Source organism: Lynx canadensis, chromosome B4 (assembly GCF_007474595.2).
Source record: "Lynx canadensis isolate LIC74 chromosome B4, mLynCan4.pri.v2, whole genome shotgun sequence".
NCBI lineage: Eukaryota > Metazoa > Chordata > Mammalia > Carnivora > Felidae > Lynx > Lynx canadensis.
The window spans coordinates 40,700,174-40,726,434 of NC_044309.1; the positions used below are offsets into that span (position 1 = coordinate 40,700,174).

Here is a 26,261-nt window from a genome sequence, read left to right on the forward strand (position 1 = left end):
GGACACCAGCTATGGTTGTGAAGCAGTAACATGGCCCTACTCCCACCCCGACCGAGGGATACCCACAGAAGCCCAGACTTCACACCCACACGTGGGAAGATGGGAATAAAGTCCTCAAGGCTCACTTCTTCCACACACAGCCATGGAGACCCCAGTCTGAACGAGGAGGGGCTTACAGACAGAAGCCCTACCCAGACCCTGCCCTCAAGTAGCATACAGACTGGGGAACCCTCCAAGAGGCTAGAAAAAAGGCCTGAAAGTCTAAGGGCTGAAGAAAAGTTAAGAGAGAGGGACAGCTGGGAGGAGCCTAGGCTTCCCAGTCCTTTCTCCTAAAGATCCAGGTCATTCGGTCAGTGTCCCGGGGCTCAGGTCACAAATGGCAGAGAGAAAAGAGACTTCCACCTGACCTGCCATTCACCAGCTGGGTAAGCTTGGACTAGACACCTCAATCCCCTTCCCTTCCCTTCACTTGTGCAATGAATGGTAGAGGCAGACCTGTGAGGCCCCTTGCAGCTCCAGGGCTACGTGCTTCTTTGATGCTTTACACTGAGTCACTTTTATTACCACAGCATGGCCTGCAGTCCATGCAATCCTCTGTGGTCACAGCCTCCTGTCCTTGCTTAGCCCCCAGCTTGAGCCTCTCCTTGCCCCTGGCTTCTGTGTGCACCTGTAAAAGTGTACCTGTGGACACACAGCTCCCTCCCAACCCTTCATGCCTCCTGCCCGCATGCCCTGTTTTCTGACTTTATACCTCCCTGTCAAAACCTCAATTGTGGCTCCAAAGTTCTCCCCCAACCAGCTCCTCAGGTCACCTTTCCCTGACTGTGTTTGTAGCTGCACAAACAAAACTTTGGAAAGCCCCTGAGAATAGGGTCCATGTCTATTTTCTATTCAGAACTCTCACCTGCTGAGCCATCATCTAGGTCAGGGGGCAGCAAGCTTTTCCTGTAAAAGGGCAAACACTCAATATTTCAAAGTTTCGCAGGCCCCATTGTCTCTGTCACAACTACTCAACTCTGCTGATGTGCAAAAGCAGTCATAGACAATACATAAATAAGTGACTGCAGCTGAATTTCAGTACAATCTTATTCACAAAAATAGGTGGTAAGCTGGATTTGGTCTGCATGCCACAGTTTGCCAATGATTAATCTAGGGCAGGTCTCACTGATAGACACACCTCCACTTGGCCCTTCTCTCAACACTGATTGTCTATTCAAAGCTGGCACTATGGGTTTTTTTTTTTTTATGTTTATGTATTTTGAGAGGAGGAGCGTGAGCCCATGCACATGCGCAGGAGAGGGGCAGAGACAAAGAGAGAGAGAGAGAGAGAGAGAGAGAGAGAGAGAATGAATATCAGTGCAGAGCCCAACACAGGGCTCTATCTCACAAACCACGAGATCATGACCTGAGCTGAAATCAAGAGTGGGACGCCCAACTGACAGAGCCACCCAGGTGCCCCAGGCTTTTCGTCTTTTAACTGCTGGATCCCAGTATAATACTGTGCCTCATATATACTATATATGTATATCCAATAAATGTCCTATTACCGCCCTGATATAATGGCACGTGTTTCACATCTCATGACCTAGGGAGATCATCTCTAGGACAGACCCATGAGGTATCAAGAGGCAGACAAGCCCCAATGCGAGGATGGCCCAGAGCCGAAACCCAACCACACAAGTTTGTACAGCTCCTGCCAGGGAATGCAGGGGAGGGCAAGCTGGCCTGCTGGCCTCAGCACGGCTCTTGGAGGGAACTCCATTCTGCTACATCAAAGGGCGCACCTCTTGATCAAAAGTTTGGACCAGACGCACTGCCTCCTGGATCTTCCTCCACCCCCTCCCACACTAACTAACCCCGACTAATAGCCCTCCAGGGACCGGGATCAACCATGGAAGGCAGACATCTGTGGGAGCTTCCAGTGCCTTTCATCTGAACCCATAGCAGATGCCTAGCGTCTACCACCAACACATTCATTACGCTGCACAGGTAAGACAGAGCATCCAGACCCATCAGGCCATTTGACTCAAGATATCCTTGTGACGGACTGGGAGGACCCTCATTCTACAGAAGACCAGACTGAGCTCAGAGAGGCTGTGACTTGCTCAAAATCACTGCAGTAAGTGGCAGTACTGGTCCCAGGGCTTCAACATGATGTGAGCACTACAAAAAGCTGATGTGACCAAGGCTGCATCTAGAACAGCAGAGAGGAGGACTCTTTTCTCACTGATGCATTTCAAGGGAGCAGAGGGACAGACAAACAAGAGCCCATTCAGGGGAGAGACATGAGAAAAGAAGAACTCAAGACCACATCCAATGAAAAATGGAGGAAGGTGTCTGATTAGAGAAGGCAAGGGTATGGGTGAGGGATCACGATATTCGGCCACCTGAGAAAGAAGTAAATGTCCCTCATAGCCCACTGTCTGGCCATGCCCCTCCTCCCCTCCCCCCAAAAAAGAGATAGACAAACCAAGAAACAGATTCTCATCTATTGAGAACAAACTGATGGTTGCCGGACATTAGGTGGGCAGGGGGACAGGTAAAAGAGGTGATGGGGATTAAGCAATGCACTTGCTGTGATGAGCACCGACGCTGTATGAAGTGCTGAATCATCATATTGTACACCTGAAACTAACTGTATGTTAACTAACTGTAACTTAAATAAAAACTTTAAGAATCATGTTCTAACATACGATTAGGTTCTTAGAGCATTATTTTAATTATTTCACCAGCCTTTTGGAATAAGGCAGTAAATAAACATTCCTTCATCAATTGCCATCTTGAAGTGAATAGAGAATGGTTATTATCGTGGGTTGAATAGTGTCCTCTAAAAATCCACTTCCGGGGCGCCTGGGTGGCGCAGTCGGTTAAGCATCCGACTTCAGCCAGGTCACGATCTCGCGGTCCGGGAGTTCGAGCCCCGCGTCAGGCTCTGGGCTGATGGCTCAGAGCCTGGAGCCTGTTTCCGATTCTGTGTCTCCCTCTCTCTCTGCCCCTCCCCCGTTCATGCTCTGTCTCTCTCTGTCCCAAAAATAAATAAACGTTGAAAAAAAAATTAAAAAAAAAAAATCCACTTCCACCTTAAACTCCAGAATATGACCTTATTTGGAAATAGGTCACTGCAGATACAGTCAGTTAAGATAAAGTCATACTGCATGAGGGTGGGCCCTAAATCCAATGACTGGTGCCTCTGTAAGAAGAGGAAGGGACACAAAGAGAAAAAAAGACAATGTGAAAATGGAGGCAGAGACTGGGGTAATGCGGCCATGAGCCAAGGAATTCCATGATTGCTGGCAACCACCAGAAGCTAGGAGAGGGTCATGGGCCAGTCCTCCCTCAGAGCCTCCAGAACTTACAAACCTGCTTGATTGTGGGCTCTGGCCTCCAAAACTGTGAAAGAATAATCTTCTGTTGTTTTCAACCAACAAGTCTCGGGTAATTGTTTATGGCAGCCTTAAAAAACAAATACAGTTATGGACTTAGAAATATTGGGGCGCCTGGGTGGCTCAGTGGTTAAGCATCCAACTTCGGCTCAGGTCATGATCTCGCAGTTTGTGAGTTTGAGCCCCACGTCAGGCTCTGTGCTGACAGCTCAGAGCTCAGATTCTGGGTCTCCCGCTCTCTCTGCCCTTCTCTCACTAGCTCTCGCTCTCTCTCTCTCTTTCTCTCTCTCTCTCTCAAAAATAAACATTAAAAATGTTTTTTTTAAAAGAGAAATATTATCAGGCTGAGCAATTCATAGGCAGCAGTACAACATGGTGGTTAAGAGCACACAACATGAGGCCAAACCACCTGGGTTCACATCTGCAGCCAATGCGACCAGCTATGCGACCTGGGGCAAGTTATGTAACTTTCCTGTGCCTCAGTCTCTCCTTCTACAAAATAATGAAAGTATCAACCTCCTAAGACCATTGTATGGATTTAGTGCATTAGTACATGTAAAGCATGAAGAACAGAGTTTCTGTTAGGGAACAAACCTTATAAATTTTCGCTATTACAATCAGCTAAAGCAGACTGGGGAATCTGAGTTTTATATTTTATTATAATCTCTACTCTAACAGTAGACAGTAATTAGGAGTCTCCACCTAATAAAGTGGAAAGCACTGTACCAACCAAATTATGTTTTATGTACTTTCTAATTCTTACAATGAGACTGTAAGAGAAGTAGAATAATCCTCACTTTATACGTGAAGAAACTGAGGCTCAAGAAGGTTGAGTAACTTGTTCAGGACCACATCATAATAAGGGATGCAATTAAGATTTATACTCAGGTCTATGCGACTTTAATGCCTTTCCATAACATCACACTGGCCCCTTGGGCAGGGACCAATTCAGTTCCCCACTATATTACCAGCCCTAGCACCATGCCTAGCTAATAGTACCTGTGTCCCAAACACTCGACTGCCCTGAATACTGGCATTAGTGACTTTCTCTTAAGCTCAGCCCACATGGCATAGAAGCAAGTACCCAACACCAACAAAGCTAGACAGCAACCCCCAAATGAACCGGCAGGTTTATGGGAACGTCAGATTCCCACACTGATCTATATAGCATCCTATGTGGACACACAAACTTCCTGAAAATGTGTCTTTTGTTACTTAGAGAAACCAGGGAAGGTGGCACTGAGATTCAGCACTCCCCTGAAGGAACACGTTGCCTACTAACTTTACTAAGATTTCAATCTTCCATGGAAAATGGAGCAGGAAGAAAAGCTGTACCCTCTAAAATTTTATTCTAAAGCAAAGTGCTACTCCTGTTCTACTCAGGTCTATCTTAACATTTTATTGAAGAGAAGAAAGTGGAAATGGCCACTGGGAACATTAACCCTGGGACCTCTCGCATAACCACAAGCTTGAAGGGTCTGTAAGAATGGAACAAATCATTACAACATTTTCAAGGAGCAAGAGAAGTGGGAAGGAGGAAACCTAGGGGGTCAAGGAAGACTTCACAGAAGAACAGGCCTGAGCTAAGACCCATATCTTAGGGGAGGAAAGACCATGCCAGGTGGAGGAAAGAATGTGGGCAAAAGCCTGGAGGCAAGAGGCAGCATAGCAAGTGTTTGGTGTGGCCAGAGTCTAGGGTGTGTGTCTGGGGTCAAGTCATTGAACAGACCTACTGGAGATAAAGTGAAGACATGGGCAAGCAGCTAATCACAGAAACCTGCTATAACATGTGTGAGGAGTGTGAAGTTGATCTTAGGTGCTTAGAAGCCACTGAAAGATTTTAAAGGGATTGACTTGATCAGATTTGTATGGAAAAGACCACCTCGATACAGCATGAAGATGGTTTGGAGCAGGCAATATAGGGATCAGTTGGGGGATACTGCAATAATGTAAGAGTGGGGGGCGGGTACCGAGTGCTGGAATCAGAATGGTGGCACTGGGGAAGGAGAGGTGGAAACAGATATGGGAAAGAGGACTGACGTGAGTTGGTCTCTAAGTGGATGTGAGGGAAGGGAGACATCTAGGGAGGCTTCCAGATTCTGACATGGTTGAGAAGGAGAATGGTTAGAACAACCCCCAAGATAGAATCAAGGTTACAGGACTGACAGAGAAGATGTTAAGTTCATCTACAAACATGTGGAGTCTGAGACATCCAGGCACGTGTGGTCAGGAGACAGGCAGGAGAGCCTGGAACACATGAGCTAAGTTACGTAAGAGCATTTGAGAATCATCATATGCATGTAAATAATAACTTAGCCACAGTGACATGGGTGAAACATCCCAGAAAGAGTGTTTGAAGAAAGGAGTAAAAGAAAAAGGAGAAAAGGAGATGAAGATGAAACTCTAAGAACACTGCTACTTCAATGGAAGATAAGGGGTGGGGGGCAGGCGGTGAAGCACATGAGAGGGAATAACAAGGATGCCCAGAGAAGCACAGAAAATGTAGGTACAAATCATGTTACAGACCCTGGAACCTTTGTAAGAGAAAATACCAAATTGGAAGTGGTCAACTGTGTCAAATGCAAAAGAATGATCAAGTAAAAACAGGACTGAAATGATCTTTGATTTCGCTGAATGGAAATATTAAACAAAATTAAATAATATAGAGCACATTTAACACAGTTCCTAAAATTTAGCAGACACTTGCTAAATAGCATTTGGATGGATGGACAGATGGATGGATGGAAGCACTTCACACTGACCACCCCTGAACTCACTGTCTGCATCATGGGTTGTATTTGCGATGGTTTCTTCCAGAGCCAGAGAGACAAAGGTGACCTCAGGGCATCTCTTCCAGGCTAAGCCATATACTCATCTACCTATATCTCTACACAAAAAAGAACTGTCCAGTCCACAGAATAACAAGAAAAAAATTCATAGCTATTTTACCAAGAAGAGTCTTCCAAAGGTCATTCCATCTATCCCCCTGCCTCTGGCAGCATGTCAAGAACAATTTTTAACTCACGCCATCAGTAACATACAGAAACCCACATATGCATGCATCCAAATCAGACTTGCCAGAAGGAAGGGAGGAGTAGGCTTGCGTCTACCCTACCACCTCTTGCATCTGGCGGGGGGAACGGAAAAACTCGTCATCAGCATAGCTGCTGCCCCTGGAGCCAACAGCACAACCACAGAGCCAAGTCTCTGTGAAATGCATCAGATCAAACTCAATGATCAATAATAAAATCAACAGCCTTCGCAAAGCCAAAGGGGTTGAAATTCAGAAGGGGCAATCCTGTAATTTCTCCTGGGGCCATACAGCACACTCATTTTTGTGAGATTTACAGCTTTAACCAATTCTCCGGATGCAGGACAATGTTACAGAAGTCAAACCTTCTGACTAGGTGAGAGGCCAGGGTCAGGGGAATAATGATATAACAATCAGAGAGGCTCATGGACCCCTAGACCCCCTACTCCCACCAGCTCTAACAAGAGAAATCCAAACTGCTTATGAGGGTTAACCAATCAAACCAGAAAATCCAACAGCCATACAGTTCAGCTGGAAGAATGTTCCTTTATTAAACAAACAATGTGTCTGGAACACTTTTGGTCTCATTGTTCCATTCCAGGCTGGAGACTGAAGCTATAGAAATAAATTAGCAATTTCAATAATGCTCATCCTGGGCTGACTCTGCTGGCAAATTGAGACTCTTCCTGGCAGGGGCCAAGAACTGAGTTAACTCTTGCAGGCTATGGTTTGGGGTGGGGGGTGGCAGCTGGAGAGGCATAGAAAAGAGATCTCAAATTGTAAACCACTAGTGAAAGAGGAAGGCTGGATAGCACTGAGAAGAAAGGTGCTGCCTCTTCTTCAGGGATCTTTAAGAATGGAAAGGAGCAGGCAAAAACCTCTCTGGCTTGAGACTGTATGCCAGCAATACCAGTAGACCCTGACCCATATCCACTCAGTCAGCACAACCCATCACCTCTCCTAGGGTCTGAAAGAAATAATGCCTCTCCCCAACTCGAGCTTCCATCAGTGGGCCAGGTACACCAGGAGGAGATGGACGTACTCCCGCGAGGCTGTGGTCTGCATTTTACAAACGAGAAAGTCTAGAGTGATTTCTGGGGACCACTTGACTTCAGAACCTTCTGCTGTGCTCCATCTTCTCCACTTCTCAGGGAAGCGAATTTGGAGAGCCATGGCCCTTAAATGACACCTTCAAACAGCAAGGCCAGATCTGGATGCCTCCCCACAGGCATGGAGTAGGGGCTGTGCCAGCTTCGGGTCGTGGCCCACCGGCTGGACAGAGGACAAGAGGACATTTACAGCTTGGTCAGACATCAGAGGGACTGGTGGCCAGAGGACTAGCCATGTGACAGGTCTTCTTTTCCAAGGTTCAGAGGAAACCGACATCAAAGCTAGGAGAGGCATTAGCTGGGTGGTCTGAGAGAGCAATTAGGGAACAGGAAAGGAATGGAGAAAGGAGAGCAGAGCGCCTGGTCGCCCACATCCCCAAACAGCGCTCTCTTTGTCTTCCTGACACAAAGTCCAGCAGCAGACAAAGGCCCCAAGAGAAAAGGCCACGACCTTGCTACAACTAGGCTCAGGGGGCATTGCGACCCGCAGAGCCATGCAGTGCCGTCCACTGGAGAGATGATGGACAAAGGGAAAATTCTCAAGAAGAGAATGAGGTTAAGAGCTGGAAAGGGATGCTCCCAGGTGCCTCAGTCAGTTGAATGCCTGACTCTTGATTTCGGCTCAGGTTGTGATACCAGGGTTGGGGGACTGAGCCCCGTGTCAGGCCCCATGCCGAGCATGGAGCCTGCTTAGGATTCTCTCTCTCTTTTCCCTGCTCATGTTCCCCGCCCCCCCCCCACCTCTCTCTCTCTCAATAAAAAAAGACAACAAAATACCCATAATTTTAAAAGAGCAAGAAGGGGAGATGAGAGCAAAGAGAGGTGCTTGTGGGCAGAGATGCCTCCCTGTGGTTTTCCTGCTAGGAAAGCATCCTTAAGGCGTGTCAAGCACTCACCATACGCCCTCCTGGAAACCACTAAGGCCACCACCTGTGTGTTGGCCTCAAATCTCAGAGTGGCTCGGTTCCCCTCCTCCGGCTTCCTGTCACCAGCTAGGATGCTGAAAACTAAGATCAGTTAAATACCTGAGGCTCACACATACAGCCCACACTCACTGCAGTGCAATTTAACCTAGAAAGAAGACTCACACGCCCCAGGGGTAGGTCCACATACTCTACCTATAAAATAGACCTGGAGAAGCCGGGTGCCCCAGAGCTTACACACAAACTTACAACAGCTCTGTGCAAGCACTCATAGAAATGTCATTTAGTGGTTTGTTTCATATGCATCCTGAGTAATTTCTCTTGCTCAGTCATCAATGCCATCAAATAGCACAAAGACTTGAGTGGATTTGTACCTGCATATGTCTGCTCAGCCGTCTGATCTCTGACTGTTCTGCAGGACTCTTCTCTGAGTTTGGAGAAGAGGGCCCCTCAGGGAAGCAGGGAGAGTGCTGGGCCAGGAGCTCAGGTCTTCACCTCAAGCCCCTGCTTTTCTACTAGCTAGAATTGAGGCCTTCGCAAGACACATCGTCTTGCCAGGCCTTGGTTTTTCCATGGAAGCAGGAGGTTGAATGCAATGACTAATGTCACAGGTCATTTCTAGCTGTAACATTTTCTGGGCTTATTTAATGCACTTGAAACAGTGCCAAGTATTTATAATGAACAACTATAATAGCAAACGTTCCTTGACCTGGTCAAAAGGTTTGAGCTCTGTAACACTGTGCCAATGTCCGGAAAACTGGTTGAAGCTGTAAATGTCACAAACGTGAGCATACCATATTGGCCTGGGAGAAATCACAGGATTGCTTTCTCTGCACGTCAACCCCTATGTGGCAGACACCTCTTGAAACCCTTCTGGTGCATTATCTAAGTTACTTACACCTCACACCAGCCTTGGCGAGCGTATCTTATAATCAGCATTTGACAGAGAAACAGAGGTACAGAACAGTTTAAAATGTGGCCCAAGGTCACACAACTAGTAAAAACTGGAGATCGCAAACCCCAGGCATCTATCTCCAGACCCTGAACACCGAACCCGGACATTCTGTGGCTGCACCGGCAGTGAATGAAGGGAAGGGCATTTTGAATCTGGGCCTCTTCCCAGCCAAGGTGCCCAGCAACACTAGACTGTGGCCACAGTGGGCAGTGATTCTAGCTGCTGCCACCAGGGTGCTGTAAAATTCATGAGAGCAGAGGATGCAATTACTGGCATCTGGTCAGAACACAAGGGCAGCTTCAGTTTCGGACATGTCGTCCCACCCCATCTACCTGAGCAGTCTCTTCTGCAGACAGCGTGAATGCCAGCCAAGTGAAGACCTGAAAGCCTGCCCTTCTGCCCCCTTGCCCAGCTCTCCTTCCCGCTGCTCTAATTGCAAATATCTCCTGATGAAAAGCAATCACAGCATGATGGCAAGGTAGCCTGAAGGCGAGGTCAGCTCACTAAGGCCCCGAGGCCATCTCTGTCCTGACCCAGGACATTCCACACTTTCTGCACCATTCCATAGTGGTGGACAGGCCATGGCAACACAAAAGCCAGGAAACTCTTCCCGGGGGCCAGGTGACAGTGTCCAGCCTACTTCGGGAAGGTGTTTCCACCTTGCCTAATAGTCTCCATTGGAGGAAACAGCAATCGCTTAAGCCCTTCTCTCCAACCTGTGACCTAAGAAAACACACTGGGCCTGCAGATAGCTCTGGATCATCTGGACGGAAAATGAACCAAACAGAAGAGAGAGGAAGCCAGCAGGCAGACCTGAAACCCACTCTCTTCCCCCAGCATGGTGAAGGACATGGTGAAGGACAAACAGCCCCAGGGCAGGGCTACATGGATGAAGAGCAGAGAGGACCCAGAGCAGGATGCACCAACTTCCCATCCGCCACCATCAGAACCATGTTCAAAAATCTGGTTCCGATTTGCTGCAGCCATCCATTGCCTGATTCTACCAGAAAGCACTACATTCTTGTTCTGCTATTTCATCTCCCTCTGGTCCAGCCTGCTCTGGCCCCGTGTCAGATTAATATTCCTATTCCGTGGAAGCCGGACGAAATTTCCTCTGGTGGGGTTGACCTCTCCAGTTGGCCCCAGCTGCCCGGAAGCTTACAAAGCCAGTGGCAGCCACCACCCCTTCCCCAGTGCTGGGATCCGGAAGCATAAACACTCCGGGCGGCCTCGGACTCACACACAAACTTATTAGGAAAGAGTGAGGCTTTACAAGGTGTCAGACCTTTCACCAAGCCTTCAGGTTGGGAGACCTGAGCTCGGGCTTTTGCAGGGAGAGAATAACTGAAGGGGAAATGCCCTAAAGGCACAGACCAGGCTATGTCTGAAGGTCGTGCTTACTGACTAATGACCAAGGCTCGGCAAAGGGAGGTGGCCGTAAGCAAGTACAGCAATACTTAATATTTACAGAGCAACTTACCGCATGTCAGGCACTGTGCTATGTAAGGGTTTTAAATGCATCATCTCATTTAATTCTCTCGACAAACCCAGAAAGGACACACAATTCTTTTTCCCATTTCACAGATGGAAAAAAAGGTGAGCCTAAGAAAGGTCTGGTAACGTGCCCAGGGTGTCAGTAAGTGGCAGAGCCAAGGCCTGAACTCACTCTGTCCAAATCCAGAGTCCCAGTCCTTAATCACTGAGCACACTACCAGCAGGGTCTGAGTTCTTTGGATCATCCCTTAGACCCATTCAATCCTTAATGAGCAACAACAGGGATCATTTTGAGGGCTGTGCAGGGGCTAATTAAGACCCTGGGCCAGAACAGTCCTGCCTGCATCTGCCTTACAGACCCTGACTGTGAATCAACACATACACAAGAAATGGGAGTCTGTCAAGGCAGACTCCAGCCAAAGCCAGAGCAAACTTTCCTGTGTCCGTTTTTCTGGAGATGTATACCGTTGCCCCTCTCCATGAGCAGGGATCACCAGAAGAAAACCACAGATCCTATCACCCAGTAGATGCCTGCAGTGGGCCAAGAGGACTCTGAATAGAGTCCTGACCTGGGACTCAGGACCTGCATTTGAGGAGGAGAGGCCCTTCCCAGCCTGCAAACCGAAGCTGCCCTGACCCTCCCAAGCAAGTTTAAAAGCAAACAGGAAAAGCAGGTGTTCAAAGAGCCATCTGTACACTCATGGTCACAGCAGCATTACGCACACTAGCTGAAAAGTGGAAGCCACCCATGTGACCATTGACAGACCATGGATATACATACGGTGGACTATTATTCAGCCTTAAAAAGAAGGGAATTCTGCCACAGCCTACAACAGGGATGACCTTGAAGACATTGTGCCAACTGAAATAAAAGGACGCAAAAGAACAAATACTGTATGACTCCCCTTAATATAAGGTACCTAGAGTAGTTAAGTCCAAAGAGACAGAAAATAGAACAGTGGTTGCCAGGGATTGGGGATGGAAGGGAGTGGGGAGTTAGTGTTAAATGGGGACAGAGTCTCATCTGGGGAAGATGAACAAGTTCTGGGCGTGAATGTGGAAATGGTTACCCAACAATGCGAATGTACTTTATGCCACCGAACTGTATGCTTAAAAATGGCCAGCATGGCACACTTTGTTATTTAAAATCGTGTGTATAATCATAGGTATGTATAGGTATTTAAACTATGTGTATTTCACCACAATTACAAAAAACAATTATAATGTGATGTCTCTTGAATCTAATAGCCATTAAAAATTTGGCTTGAGGCATGCCTGGGTGGCTCAGTCGGCTAAGTGTCCAACTCTTGATTTCGGCTCAGGTCATGATCTCATGGTTTGGGGGATCAAGCCCCTCGTCAGGCTCCACGTGGAGCCTGCTTGGGATTCTCTGTCTCCCTCTCTCTCTGCCCCTCCCTGCTCATGCTGTCTGTCTCTCTCTCTCTCAAAATAAATAAACTTTAAAAAATTTGGCTTGGATCTTAAAAAAAAAAAAAAGTCAAAAAGCAATGAGTAATTCACAAAATCCACAGAGAGCTACGTTCACTAGCCTCAAACCCCAATGAAATGTTAAGGATAGATTCACTGAAATCCAGGAAAGTGAAAGTTAAATCTTCCAACATTGAATTATTTAAGGAGGTAACCCTACCTGACACAGCAGCGTCCTCAGTAAAAATGTATGATTCGAGGCAGATCATTCACGAATGGGCTGGGACCAACCCTGAGAACCTACTGCTTCCCCAGTGAAGACTTTGATCCTGGGGGCCGGCCCCTTCCCCGGCTCTGTGGCGGTCCCTTCCCACCAGTGTCCAGGGAAAAGGGGGTGCCTGTCTCCCGAAGGCCCAACTAGCCATATCGCTGAGTCACAACTGGTTTTCTCTCTTCAGCCATTCTCTTAGTCATTCACTAATGCTTCATGTGCACCTTCTGCATGCCAAGCATGGGGGGGGGGGGAGGGCGGAGCTCCAGAAGCAGGGAAGCAGGGAGCATGAAGGGAGCAGGGTAACTAATGTTTTGGAACATTGCAACATGCCATGCACACCTCTAAGCTCTCCACAGGCATCATCTCCTGCACGCCTCACACAAGCTCTGTGGGGCACATACGGCTGATATGGCTTCTTCTTCTTTTTTTTTTTTTTTCTTTGATGTAAATGCCAACTCTTCATGAGAGAGACAAAGCTTCTGGCACTTACACAAGGATTTGAATCTAGACTCGTCTGGCCCCTGAGTCAGGGTGCTTAGCCATGATTCTGCCCTGCTCATGTGGAGATACAGACATTAATGTCCCATGATCGCTGCCCTCAAGGAGGGCACACGCTGCCGGGAACAGCAGGACAGGAGCAGTTGTAGTCCAAGAAGAAACTTGCTCAAATGTGGGTCAGCATATGAGCACCCGGCAGCCTCAACAAGTCAAGACACCTACACGCGGATGGGACTCGTAGACGCTAAATGTCTTGTGTCTTTATCTCCTTCCCCTGCTGGTGGCTTTCCTGGGAACCAGGACCACGTGTCCTCCTCTCCATAGCCCCTCCTTCCCGGTGCCACACTGAGAGTGACAGAGTTGGGGTGTGCTGGCCACCAGATGGACAATCAACCCAGGAATGACAAAGTGGGGTTCCCAAGGAGAGGGAAAATGAGGCCTTTTTAGGTCAGGGCCTGACGAGAAGTAAAGTCTTCTTACAGGGGGGCCGTGCCTGGTTTGTAGGGTTTCACTTGGTGAAGCTGCCCTCCAAGGCTCTTTACTGCCTCCTGGTGGCCTGGAAGACTCTGTGGCAGTTGTGCGAATAATGCCCTGGGGCTAAGAGTTCAGACAGGATAGATAATCATAGGCAGTGTGTCTGTGGACAAGCAAAAGCAGGTACACAGACGGAAAACAGGACTCATCGGGTCTATGCCTTCTTTGGTCTGTGGCCCCTAGGGCTTAAGATTCCACTCTTTTTAATTTTCTGCCCAGACCTGCAACTTGGGGAAAACAGTTCTGCCCAGAGGTGGTAATTCCACCTGTACTGAGTCCTTGGCAGCATGGAAAATCTCCCCCCAGGGGCCTGGGGAAGGTGGCAAGGCCTCTTGTGGCTGCACAGCTCATTCCTCTAGTATGACAGCCACTCTAGACGCTAGCAGCCTCAATGCTGGTGCACTAGCCAGAGGAGAATGTGCTTCCAGCTGGTCACACTGGAACAGCATTGGGTAACAGAGTAAGACCCTGTCTTAAACCCTGCGGGCCCCCCCAGAGGTGGGCCTTGCACCCAGAGCCCAAGGCAGACGTGTACATGTCAGAACAGATAAACGGACTGCTCTTTTTATAAGGTATTCATATACCTAATCTGGAGTTAATTATTTTTGAGTGGCTCTATCTTTCAGGATTTTCCTAAAAGCACATATTAAAAGTGAGAGAGAATCCAACCCAGAAAGAGTCCAACCCAGCAAGCACTTCTCAAGCCCTGTGTTAAGGACCAGGGAGTGCAAGTGGATTTCTTTTTTCTAAAATTCCCATTCTTGTGATACACATTCAAGCAATATATACCTTTTCTTTGATTTAAAACGTACATACACGAAAAGCCTGGTGCCCGTATCTGACCACACCAGGTCAGATTTCATCACTGCCAGGATGGCATGGACAACTGGGGCTCTTCCTTTGCCAACCAGCTTTTCATGAGATGAAAATTTAGTTCCTCTGACCGCCTTTCCTACACTCAAAGATACAGCCCACAAACAAAGAAATTCAAGAGTTACTAGATGTTCCATGACATTCTGCTTGAAATATTTATACCTAAAGCCGATATCTTAATACTGGAAATTCCCCATGACAACATTTCCACAAGTCTTGAGTTCTACAAACTTGTAAAGCTCTATAAACTTGTAAAGCATCAACCATAGTTCCCATTTGGCCATCTAATAGATAATAAACTCTGTAATGTTTTATTTCTTTTAATCTCATCTGCTCAACCAAGGGATTTCCACTGTCCTTTCTCTTGCAGCTTATTGAATAATAAACCATTGGGTACTTAATGTTATTAAAATGAAGTAACTTGACGTACAGTCTACTCTGGATAAAAAGTTTTCCCATGATTATTTACGGATAGGCTCAAAATGTGGTTCTGGGACAAGCAGCATCAGCAGCTTCTGGGAGCTTGTTAGGGGTGCAAATTCTCCAGCCCTGAGACTAATGGAATCAGAGAAACTCTCAGCGTGGGGGCCAGAGAGCTGTGCTCTAAACAAGCCTTCCAGGAGTCTCAGTTCCAGGTAAGAGGACGTAAGCATGTTCCCTGCATCTTTTCTTCTGAACATAGCTACGAAACCTGAACAGAAGGTATGGAGCAGCAACTCGAGAATTCTGAAAGATAAACAGTAGTAGGCAGACTGAGGAACTAGGGAGCTCCTCAAACTAACACCAAACTGGTGTTTTTCTCCTTCGGTATCCCCCCGCTTAGAGCCAAGGCAGTCCAAAAGCCAGAGGTGGGCACCACCAGCACGGCAGAGAGCCCCAAGAGAAGCCCTCTAGTGTTGGCTTGAGAAATAAATTTTAAAAAAAAAAAAAAAAGGGGGAACCTCAACACTCAGAGAGAAGGGAAGCAAACCCCCATTTTTTTTCTTTTCTCTATGCTTTTGCACCCTAGCCCACAGGCCTCTAGAAGTCTAAGGGAAAGGAACCTTCTCCCCTGAACAGAGGGGCTGTGCCCCCAAGAGGGTGGAGCAAACCCCTGTTGCTGTTTCTCTCTCTCTCTGTTCTCCCACCGCTTGACCCAGATACAGATGCAATTGTGGGAAATATGCGGCAGAAGAGGGTAAGCAAATCCCAAGGTTTCTGGAGAAAAGGTGACAAAGGGGACGTTGGAAAACTGGAAGGTACAAAAAGATCACGGAGAGGGAGGAGCACAGCAAACTGTCCCCATAAAGCTGTTCATGAACTCCTTCGCTCACCCCTGGGCTCTAGGCACATGCATCTGACCCTAAACAGCAGGCTACATAAAGACTGAACTACGTGGTAGACCACTGCCCACATTCCAAACTAGCCACCTGGGAGCATCTGCGGGACAGATCCAAACAGCACAAGGCTTTGAAAATGAAACTGATATTGAAACCACGGTCCACAGAGGACTGGTCAGAACTTGCAGCCTCCCAGGCAGATCAAGTGCCTGCTAAAACACAAATAGGATTTAAACAGGACCCAACATCTAATAATATTGAAAATGTCCAGGACGCACTCAGAAATTATTGAGCACACAAAGAAACAGAAAATGATTTTATGGGAAAAGGCAACAGATGCCAACTCCAACACAGCAAAGATACTAAATACCTGGCAAACACCTTTAAGCTACTTTAAGTAGCTATTATAAAAATGCCTCAGAAAGGGACACTCTTGAAATAAATAGAAAATTTCAGCCAAAAAAAAAAAAAAAAAAAAAAAAAAAAACAGAAGACATAAAAATGAACCCAATAGAAGTTCCAGGAAAAAAAATACAATAATCAAAATCAAAAGCTCATTGATGGGCTCAATAGCAGAATGAGGGTGACAGAAGAAAGAGAATCCTTCAAAAAATCAATAGAAATGATCCAGTCTGGCTCTCTTCCAGGGGGACGGCATCCATAAGCATTCAGAATGGTCCAGCATTTGACATGTCATCATAGGCTGTCCTACAAAGCAGCCTCTAACAACACTAGGCTATCCTGAACCCCTGGTAATAGAATCGTTTACCTTTATACCAAGGAGATTAAGAAAGCCCTAAAATCTGCATGTGACGTGTATCCAGGCCAACTTCAAGGAGTCTGTTCTGGGAGACCTAAAGTTCTTATGAGGTTGTCTAAAACAAGAAAACATGTCAGCGGGGTCCATGATGGTTCCATGCGTGCTAAGTGTGTTCATGACAGGATCAAGTGTGCTTTCCTTACTGAGGAGCAGAAAATCATTGTGAAAATGTTGAAGCCACAAGCACAGAGTCAGAAAGCTACATTTTACAATGAATCTCTTTTGAGTAATAAAATAATTAAATTAAAAAGAAATTATCCAATCTGAACAACAGAGAGAAAAACAGGACCTCAGAGACCTATAGGACATTACCAAAATGATCTAACATTAATGCCACCAAACCTCCCAGAAAGACAAAAGAGTGAGCTCAGTGCAGAAAAGAAATTTTTTTAATAACTGAAAACTTCCTCCCAAATCTGGTGAAAGATAGAAATGTACAGATTCCAGAAGCCCAGAAAATCTCAAACAGAATAAATCCAAAGAAATCCATCCTCACACATATCATAATCAATTGTTGACAAAACTAATGACAAAGATAAAAAAATACTAAAGGTAAACAGAAAATAACTATCTGAATGAGTACAGATTTCTCACCAGGAAACGAGAAGGCCAGAAAACAGCAGAAGAACATTTTGTAAATACAGACCGAAAAGAACAATTAACCCAGAATTCTCTATCCTGTGGAAATGTCATTCACGAATGAAGGTTAAAATAAAGGGCTCTCAGATGAAAGAAAACAATATAACTTCCTGCAAACAATAAAAGCATTGCTAAAGGCAAGTCCTCAGACATAAGGGAATCTTAGAACATCAGGAATGAAGAAAGACCCACAAAAATGGTAAATATCTAAGTAAATGAAATACACCATTCTATTCTTCTTGATTTTTAAAAATATGTTTAGTAGTTAAAATAAAAACTATAACATTTCTGACACATTTTTCAATAGGTGTCACCGTAGTTACATAAGAAAATGACAAGACAAAGCAGGAAGGGACTTATGAGATGGTAAGGTTTGTGCACTCACCTTGAAGTGGTAAAACACTGATTCTGAATAGACTATAAAAACATAAGCATATCTACTGTAATTCCTAGAGCAACTGCTAATCAAAACATACAGAGAAACATAGTCCTAAATAAGCTCTTCAGGTGACTCTGATAATGCTCAAATTTGAGAAGAAATGGACCACCTACATATACAAACACACAAAAAAGATCTTTCAATCTAACTGACATCCTGATTAGTAGTCCCTATGACACTGTATCTCCAGCTTTAAGAGATACAGGGGATGATTTCGACCTAAAAAAAGTTCTAAAGTGATTATCAGGAGAATCATAGGACATAAGCAATGAACAAATAAATAAGCCTGTTTGTCAATTCCCCAGCAGGGTAAAAGGGGCAGCTCTTTCCCACCCCTGGACTAGTAATCAAGGCTGGAGACTGGACATCTGGTTTTTGAGAATCACCAATGGTCCTTGTGAGGGGAGTCTGATGGAAAAAACTGAGGGCCTTGCTGCCCCAGTTGTGGTGGGAGGAATTCACTTGGCATTTCTGTGCCTTCATCTTCCCCTCCTTTGAAGCTCTACCATTCTATATGTCAAAATGAAGATGAAAAGAGTAACACCGAAGATGAGGAGTGCTTCACAGAAACCTAGGAGGGTTGACAACCAACACTTCGCAGGGATATTACCTGTTTCTTAAGAGAACAAAGAAACTGACAGAAATAAACTGGGTAATTCTCTCAGCTTCCTAGTGAATTAGAGAAATACCCCCAATTAATTATTTTGGGCAACTGAATTTCAAAGAAATCCCTTGCCTGAAGCCCCAACTGGAGGGGATCTGAGTACATAAGGAAGGTAGGATAATAAAACATTCTCGGTTAAAAAAATAATTCAGGAAGAGAACGACAAGGGGAAAAACTCTGATTGAGATAATCCAGGATTTCAAGCTCCAAAGAAAATTCTAAGTGGAGATATAAATTCAGGAGTTCTCTTAACATGAAGACGGCAGCAGAAATGTTGGAAATAAATCATCGTGGGAGTAACTGTAAAATGAGAAAAGGGAGCCTAGAAATGAGATTCAAAGCAGCCCAACATTTTTTTTTTTTAATTTTTTTTTCAACGTTTATTCATTTTTGGGACAGAAAGAGACAGAGCATGAACGGGGGAGGGGCAGAGAGAGAGGGAGACACAGAATCGGAAACAGGCTCCAGGCTCCGAGCCATCAGCCCAGAGCCCGACGCGGGGCTCGAACTCACGGACCGCGAGATCGTGACCTGGCTGAAGTCGGACGCTTAACCGACTGCGCCACCCAGGCGCCCCAAAGCAGCCCAACATTTAAATAATAACACTGGGGCAGCCTGGGTGGCTTATTCAGTTGAGTGTTTGACTCTTGATTTCACTAGGTCATGATCCCAGGGTCGTGGGATCAAGCCCTGCATCAGGCTCTACACTTGGGATTCTCTCTCTCTCTCTCCCTCTGCCCCTCCCCTGCTCATACACATGTGCGCACTCTCTCTCAAATTAAAAACATAAAATCAAAAATCAAAAAGTATTAAAATAATAATCCAGCAGAATAACCCAGCCAAGAAGACTGAGAGGAGGTGGCCAGAGAAGTAGGAGGGAAATCAGGAAAGCATGGCATCGGCTTAGATAGTGTTTCAAACAGGAAGGAAAGGTCAGCTCTTCTGAATGTTGCTATAAGGTTAAGGAAGCGGAGAACTAAAATATCTGTTACCTTTTAGCACCAACCATAGGGGGACAGTCATCTATGGCCCACAGGGGGCCATTTGGGGCACAGTGGCAGGATCAGAAGTCAGACTGAAGGAGCTTGCTTAAGATAAAAAGATTTAAAAAAAAAAAAAACAGAAAATGTAAAAAAAACAAAAACAAAAAACTCTGAAAGGCTGTGAAATACCTAACATAAAGTGCAATGTTTACAACAAGGAGGTATTAGCACAAATACAGTCGAACAGAACCACAGAATAAATTAGAGAATCCAGAAGCAGCCACACACACTTGTTTGATGACATGGAACACTGCAGAGCCACAGGAAACGACGGTTCTTTCAACAAACATTGTTGGGTCAATCAGACATCCATGTGGAGAAAAAAATTAATCTTGACTCACAAACATGCCACACACATAAGAAAAAAATCAACTTTATGTGGACTATAGTCCAAAAGTGAATTGTTAACCAATAAAGTTCTGGAAGATAACATTAAAAAATATATTCACAACTTGTACTTTAAAGGTGATGGTTTCTCAAACAGAACACAAAAAACACTAATCATAAGGAAAAGATCAATAAATTAGACTAGAATAAAATTAAGAAACTCTATCCACCAAAAGGCACAAATGAAGAAGGAAAGGAATACCACAGAGTGGAAAAAAGATATTTGGAAAACAGATACTCAGCACAAGACTCATACCAAGAACATATGAAGAACTCCTTCAAATCAATGAGAAAAAGGCAGACAATTCATCTCTTAAAATGGCTGAAAGACACGAACAAGCACTTCACAAAAGAGAATATCCAATGGCTAGGGGAAAAAATACATGTGACAAGGTTTTCATCTCATTAGCCATCAGAAAATGAAAATTAAAACCACACTCAGACACCACTATGTATGTAGCAAGAATGGCTGAAGTTAAAATGACTGACAACGCCAGGAGTTGCCAAGTATGTGGAGAAACTGGAACTCCTGTACACCGCTAATGGAGAGTATAAATTAACATAAAAACTTTGGAAACTGGTCAGTTGTGTCTACTAAAGTTAAACAAACATATATACCATATGACCCAGCACTTCCCCCCACAAAGAATACCCATCAGAAGTCCATTCACCAAGGGGCGCCTGAGTGGCTCAGTCGGTTGAGCATCTGACTCTTGATTTTGGCTCAGGTCATGATCCCAGGGTCGTGGGATCAAGTCCCACATTGGGCTACACAAGATTCTCTCTCTCTTTCTCCCTCTGCCCCTCTCCCCCGTGCATTCACCAAAAGATTTGTAAAAGAACAGTCAAAGCAACACTATTCATAGCTTAAAGCAGAAAACAATGTCCACTGACAGGAGACTGAGTAAGTAAATTGTGGTACACTCAAATGAAATAAATACCCTTATACTAGTGAATAAACCACCACTACACATAACACAGATGAACATCACATACTTAATGTTGAGGGAAAAAAAAATGAGGCACTAAGTATATACCAAATGATTCCATTTACATAAAGTTCAAAAACAGGCAACACTCACGCCTGAACATCGAAGTAGTTATGGTGACCTTTGGACAGGGGCCCGTGACTGGGCAGAGGCCCAAGGGGGGTTCTGGAGAGCTGGAAATGTTATATTTCTTCATCTGGGTGGTGTTACACACATGGATCCACTTGGTGATAATTCATCAAGTCCTACACTTACAATTTGTGCACGTACGCTTTTCTGATATATGTTACACTTCAACAGGAAGGTTTCTTTAAGCCTGGCTGTGAAGAAGAGGAGCGAGCAGGTGATAACTGGAGGGGTAACAGGGTTGAAAGAGGGGTTCCCAAGGACAGGGGAAAAAAGGGTGGGCATGTAAAAGCAAGCGGCAGCCAAGAAGCTTGCTGTCTCTTGCTAGGGTGGGAGAGACTCCCCTGCTCTCTGCCTGAGCTGGGACTTCACATTCTGCCCTACTGTGCCTGTGCATGAGAGACACACAGTAGACTACTTAAAACAACCCCTTTGGATGGTGCTTCCAGGTTAGAAGCCAGAAAATCTCTCTTTAACAGTCATTTCTTTGTTTAGAGAGAGAGAGAAAGGGAAGAAGGGAGGGAGTCCAGGCACCAAGCAGGGGAGGGGCAGTGGGGAGGGAGTGAGGGAAGGGGAGAAGGAGAGAGAGAGAGGGAAAGGGAGAGAAGGAGACAGGGAGACAGGGAGAGAGGGAGAGAGAGAGAGAGAGGATCTTAAACAGACTCCATATTCAGTGAGGAGCCAGATGCAGGGTTCAATCCCACAACTCTGGGATCATGACCTGAGCCAAAACCAAAGAGTCGGACGCTCAACTGACTGAGCCTCCCAGGCTCCCCTAACAGTCATTTCTGATCACAGCTCAGAGGATTACAGACTTCATGTTATTAGGAATTCTAACAACTCAGCCAAGTAGCCAAGTCGCATGAGTTCCATCTTCAGAGAAGGAAAAAGACACATGCAGTGGGTTAGCAGCTATCCCCCAAAATCGCTTGGTCCCTCAAAGACCATGGATTCTGGGATCTTCAGTCAGAACCCATGAGAATAAGGTGGCAGCACGTGTCATGGCATGCACGTTCAGTGCATGGCACTGAAATGGAGCTTCGTTTCATCTCTGAGAGCCTCAGTTTCTATAAAATAGGAATAATTTCACAAGAACTACTACCCCACAATAGCTTTAAGAGAATATGAATATATACTCGGGTGACCACACAAATGCTTGTTCCCAGGGCACCTGGGTGGCTCTGAACATCTGACTTTGGCTCAGGTCATGATCTCGCAGGTTCGTGAGTTCAACCCCCACATCGGGCTCACTGCTGTCAGCCTGTCAAAGCAGAGCCCGCTTCGGATCCTCTGACCCCCCTTCCTTACTTGTGCTCTCCCAAAAATGAATAAATATTTAAAAAACAACAACAAAACAAAACAAAACAAAAAACGAATGCCTGTTCCCTTTCTCCTCCCCCTTCCCGAGGGGAGTGGAAGGTTTTCAGAAAAGAAAACCAGCTCTCCCTTGCAAAGAGTTCCCACACACCAGGGATGCAAAGGTCTCTAGGGTTCCAGACGCATGTTCTTGAGACCACGCAGTCTCCTGGTGCGATATATGCCAAGAGCTAATCCCTCTCCCTCTGCAGTCCTCCTTCAGCCCATCCACATGGGTTTCTGTGTTTCTACATGGCTTGGGTGTGTGTGCTTTTCCTAGACTGGGAAGGAGGGAGACACGGCAGCACAGTGTGTGTGTGTCTGTGTTTCAAGCTGCAGCTGTTTATTTCCCCAGTTGAATTTTAAAATCACTCCAAATTCATCAGCATCTTCTGAGGAAGCCTCCTAAACAGCAACATGTTCAAAACTCAGAAGCTGTCCGGGGATAGGGAGAAAGAGCACTGGGACGGGGAGCAGGATGCGGGAGTTCTGTCTTTAACAGCTTTCTCCCCACCCCCACCCCCACTGCCCCAGCCAACCCCCTTCCCAGGTCACTCAAGTTCTGACAATCTCTTGGAGCAGCCATCCCACTCACCCTCATTCACACTCCTGGACCTCAATTTAATCATGGTAAACCGAGAGCCTTGGGAGGCTAGAGAGGTACCACTGCACCTGGCATCACCTTCTAGCTCTGGGTCAAGGTAAAGAGTGAGGCAAGATACAGCAGGAGGAAGACAAGGTTGTTTGGACAGGCATCTGTTTCTGAGCCCCTCCTCACTGAGAGAGACTTAACTTTCCATGCTTAGTAGTGAGCACCCATCTAGAGAGCAGAGGACAATTTGTAACACTTCTGGGAATTGGAGAAAGTTACCAAACTTCCATGGGCCTCCACCTGTAAAATGAGACGAGCATTAAAGACTCTCAAAGGTCCCTTGCAACTCTGACATTCTGAGTCATCGGGGTTTACAATAAAATAAAATAAACCCTCCCTTTTCCAAAAAAAAAAAAAAAAAATGGGGGGAGCATTCACTCTTCCTCTGCATTTAACTTGTGGCCCCTGCCATCCTGGCCCAGGCCCCTACCTGGACAGGAAATGGCCCCAACCCCCTCATCTGGCGGGACTCGGTGGCTTCATCTGCTGAGTATTTAATTAGAACTGGTGATGGCTGTTTGGACAGAGCCAAGGCCAAGAGGGCAGGAAGGCGTCCCCTTGTTCTCGGCTCAGGAGACTAAGAGAAAGCCGAACAGCTGGGACAGGTCTCGGGGTAGGTCGTCCCCCTGCTGGCAGCGCTCGATGGCTTTCTGTGTTCATCAATTCAGATGTCCTCTTGGGGACAGCCTTGACTTCAGAGGGGTGGGGCCCCTCTCAGCAGAAGAACCGGCTCTCCCCAGCCCAGAGCCCGCTCCATTGGCGGTTTGCTTTCCGAGGGCTGCACGCAGCCCAGCAAGCCCGTGCGGTAGAGGCTGCAAAAGGGACCTGGAGATGTTAGCAAACCCAGGCAGGAAGTAACAACGAGCAGATTCAACCTGGAAAAATGTGGCTGCTGCATCTGGGGATAAATAATCAGAAACACAAATACTCAGGTGGGAGGGAGATGCCTGGAACAGGAAGCGGCCAGACAGCATTTGGACAGGAGCTTGCAATGTGATCTAGTGACAAAGAAATTGCTGGGGGATTCACGAGCTGGATGCACGGAGGTGATACCCCAACAAGAACAAGGAAGGAACAGGGGCGGGGCCAAGCAGCTGTACTGCGCCTCTCTAGAGGCCAGGACTAGGTGGACCAAGGGACTGAGATGGCAGCAAGAGAGGTTTAAGTCAGACTCTAGAAAGAACCTTGTCCCTAAAGTATAGGGAGATATTATCTGAAACGATGGAGAAGTCTCTAGGAAGATGTTTGAAGGACAGGGACACGAGAAGCCTGTTCCAGAGGCAGGGGCGTGGACAAGATGACCTCCAGATATCTCATGCAGCCCACCGAGGAAAATGTGAATCTTCAGGAAACAATGAGCGGACCTGCTTATTGGTGTCACAGGAGACAGAGGATGGAGGAACCCAAACCAGCCAAAAACACTGAAATTCAAGATCTGGGAAAAGTCATACGACTGTCCTGAGTCTGAGACAAAGCTGGGAAAAGAGCTCCAATCTGCAGATTGTCAGACTCTCTCCTCCTCAGGCCCAAAAGGAAGATATTTTCCAATCCTCCTACTGGCTCCACTGCCTGGGACATGGGAGCTTCAAAATGAGGCTCTGGAGACATGAGACATGTACATGAGACCCAGCGGGGCCAATCAAATGCATGCCATCTGACCGGCTCCTTCACCAACACATGGTTGCTCTGGAGGGAGTTAGGTTAGACACCAAGAAGAACTTCCCTCTTGAGTTCTACGATACCACACAAGCAAGCAAAAGAGCCAGTTTATATTCTCTCTTCCTCTGGTAGGATAAGAGGCTCGAATGTGCTTGGAGCTATACAGTGCATAGCTGTTCTCAGCAAAGCACAGCAAGAAAGGTACGGTGTGCCTCCCTTCAAACTTGAGATTTGAAAGTCCAGATTTAGAAAGCAGAAAAATTGCACTGATTTTTCACTTTAAAAACGGACTTACTGGGGCACCTTGGTGATGTGGTCAGTTAAGCATCCGACTCTTGATCTCGGCTCAGGTCGTGATCTCACAGTTCGGGAGTTCGAGCCCTGCATGAGGCTTTGGGTTTCTGTCTCTCCCTCTCCCCCATTTGTGTGTATGTGTACTCTCTGTCTCTCTCTCTCTCTCTTTCTCTCCCTCTCTCTCAAAGTAAATAAACAAATTTTAAAAATTTTAACTGGACTTACTATAACAAGTTACATTAAAATGCTTAAAGTTCAATGAGGATTTTAAAATCAGGCTAGACTGCTAGCCCAAACCAGGGCACAAAGATTAAAGATCTAGTCACAGGCCCGGGAATGTGAAGGTCTGTATGATTCCAGGTGAGCCTTCCTGGCGACCAGTCAGCCTTCTGGTGAGGTATTTGATACTGGGTCTTAGCTTTTGAGAGAGATTTCCAGAGACTCCAGAAAGAAGAAAAGAAAAAAAAAGCCTTTTAAAGAGGGGCTGGCTCCTCAGGGCATTGGGACAACAGGCAGGTGTTAGAGTCTCCTGCTGGTCCATGAAGCCAGACCAGAAGACAGATGGATGTCATCTGGATGGGAGACTACATCTCATGTACAGACAGGTCAGCCTAGAGGTCAGCAAAAGACAGAAGTGTTTTAGGGATCTCTGGATCCGAGATCAAGGAACTAGAATAACAAGGAAACTGAATCTCGGGCATATGCCAGGCACGGCTCTCAAGCACTTTGGGGTATGTCATCTCACTGAATCACTTGTTTCCTTGACAAATATTAAGTACCCACAATGTGCCAGATGTTTCTTCAAAACAACTCGAAGAGATCCAATTAGAAAACTAAAGTGACAGGAGACATCATACGGCTTGCCCAAGCTTATACATCGCTTAGTGGCTGAGCTGGGATTCAGATGCAGTCTGGCATTCCAACTCTGCTTACATCAGAACTTTCTCCCTCAGGAAATCTTCCAGCCCTGCCCTCCCTGGTTCCAAGCAAGACAGTTAGAATGTGAATCTACATACATATGCCAACGAGGTCTGTGCAATTTGCAATCACCCAAACCAGTGAAGCTGAGGGGTGGTGCAGATAAACCACAGCCCTTTGGTCCTGGAGGGTGTTACACTCTGGGTCTGAGGGAGGGAGATCCTAGCATATCTGTCTGATTCAGCTTGGCTTAGGCTAAGATTAATGACTGAATTAGCTTCCATTTCCTGAGCATCCTAACAGCAGGAGGGAATGACCCAGAATGCAGGAGGCTGTGGGCAGATTAACCATTCACCCTCCATAAGTAGCCACACATGGAATAAACCTGCACATTTACAGGGGCCATCCTGCATGACCCTGAAAAAACTGTCTGCCTTCTGTTTCTTCATTAAAC

At 46.2% G+C, this 26,261-nt stretch overlaps 1 protein-coding gene and 1 pseudogene across 1 annotated transcript in view; one reads left to right on the forward strand and one right to left on the reverse strand.

The window, feature by feature from the left end:
• ANO2 (anoctamin 2) overlaps nucleotides 1-26,261 on the reverse strand; it is a 321,672-nt gene that overhangs the window by 277,842 nt on the left and 17,569 nt on the right. The gene's annotated exons all lie outside the window — the stretch shown is intronic.
• LOC115518019 lies at nucleotides 16,477-16,872 on the forward strand (annotated as a pseudogene).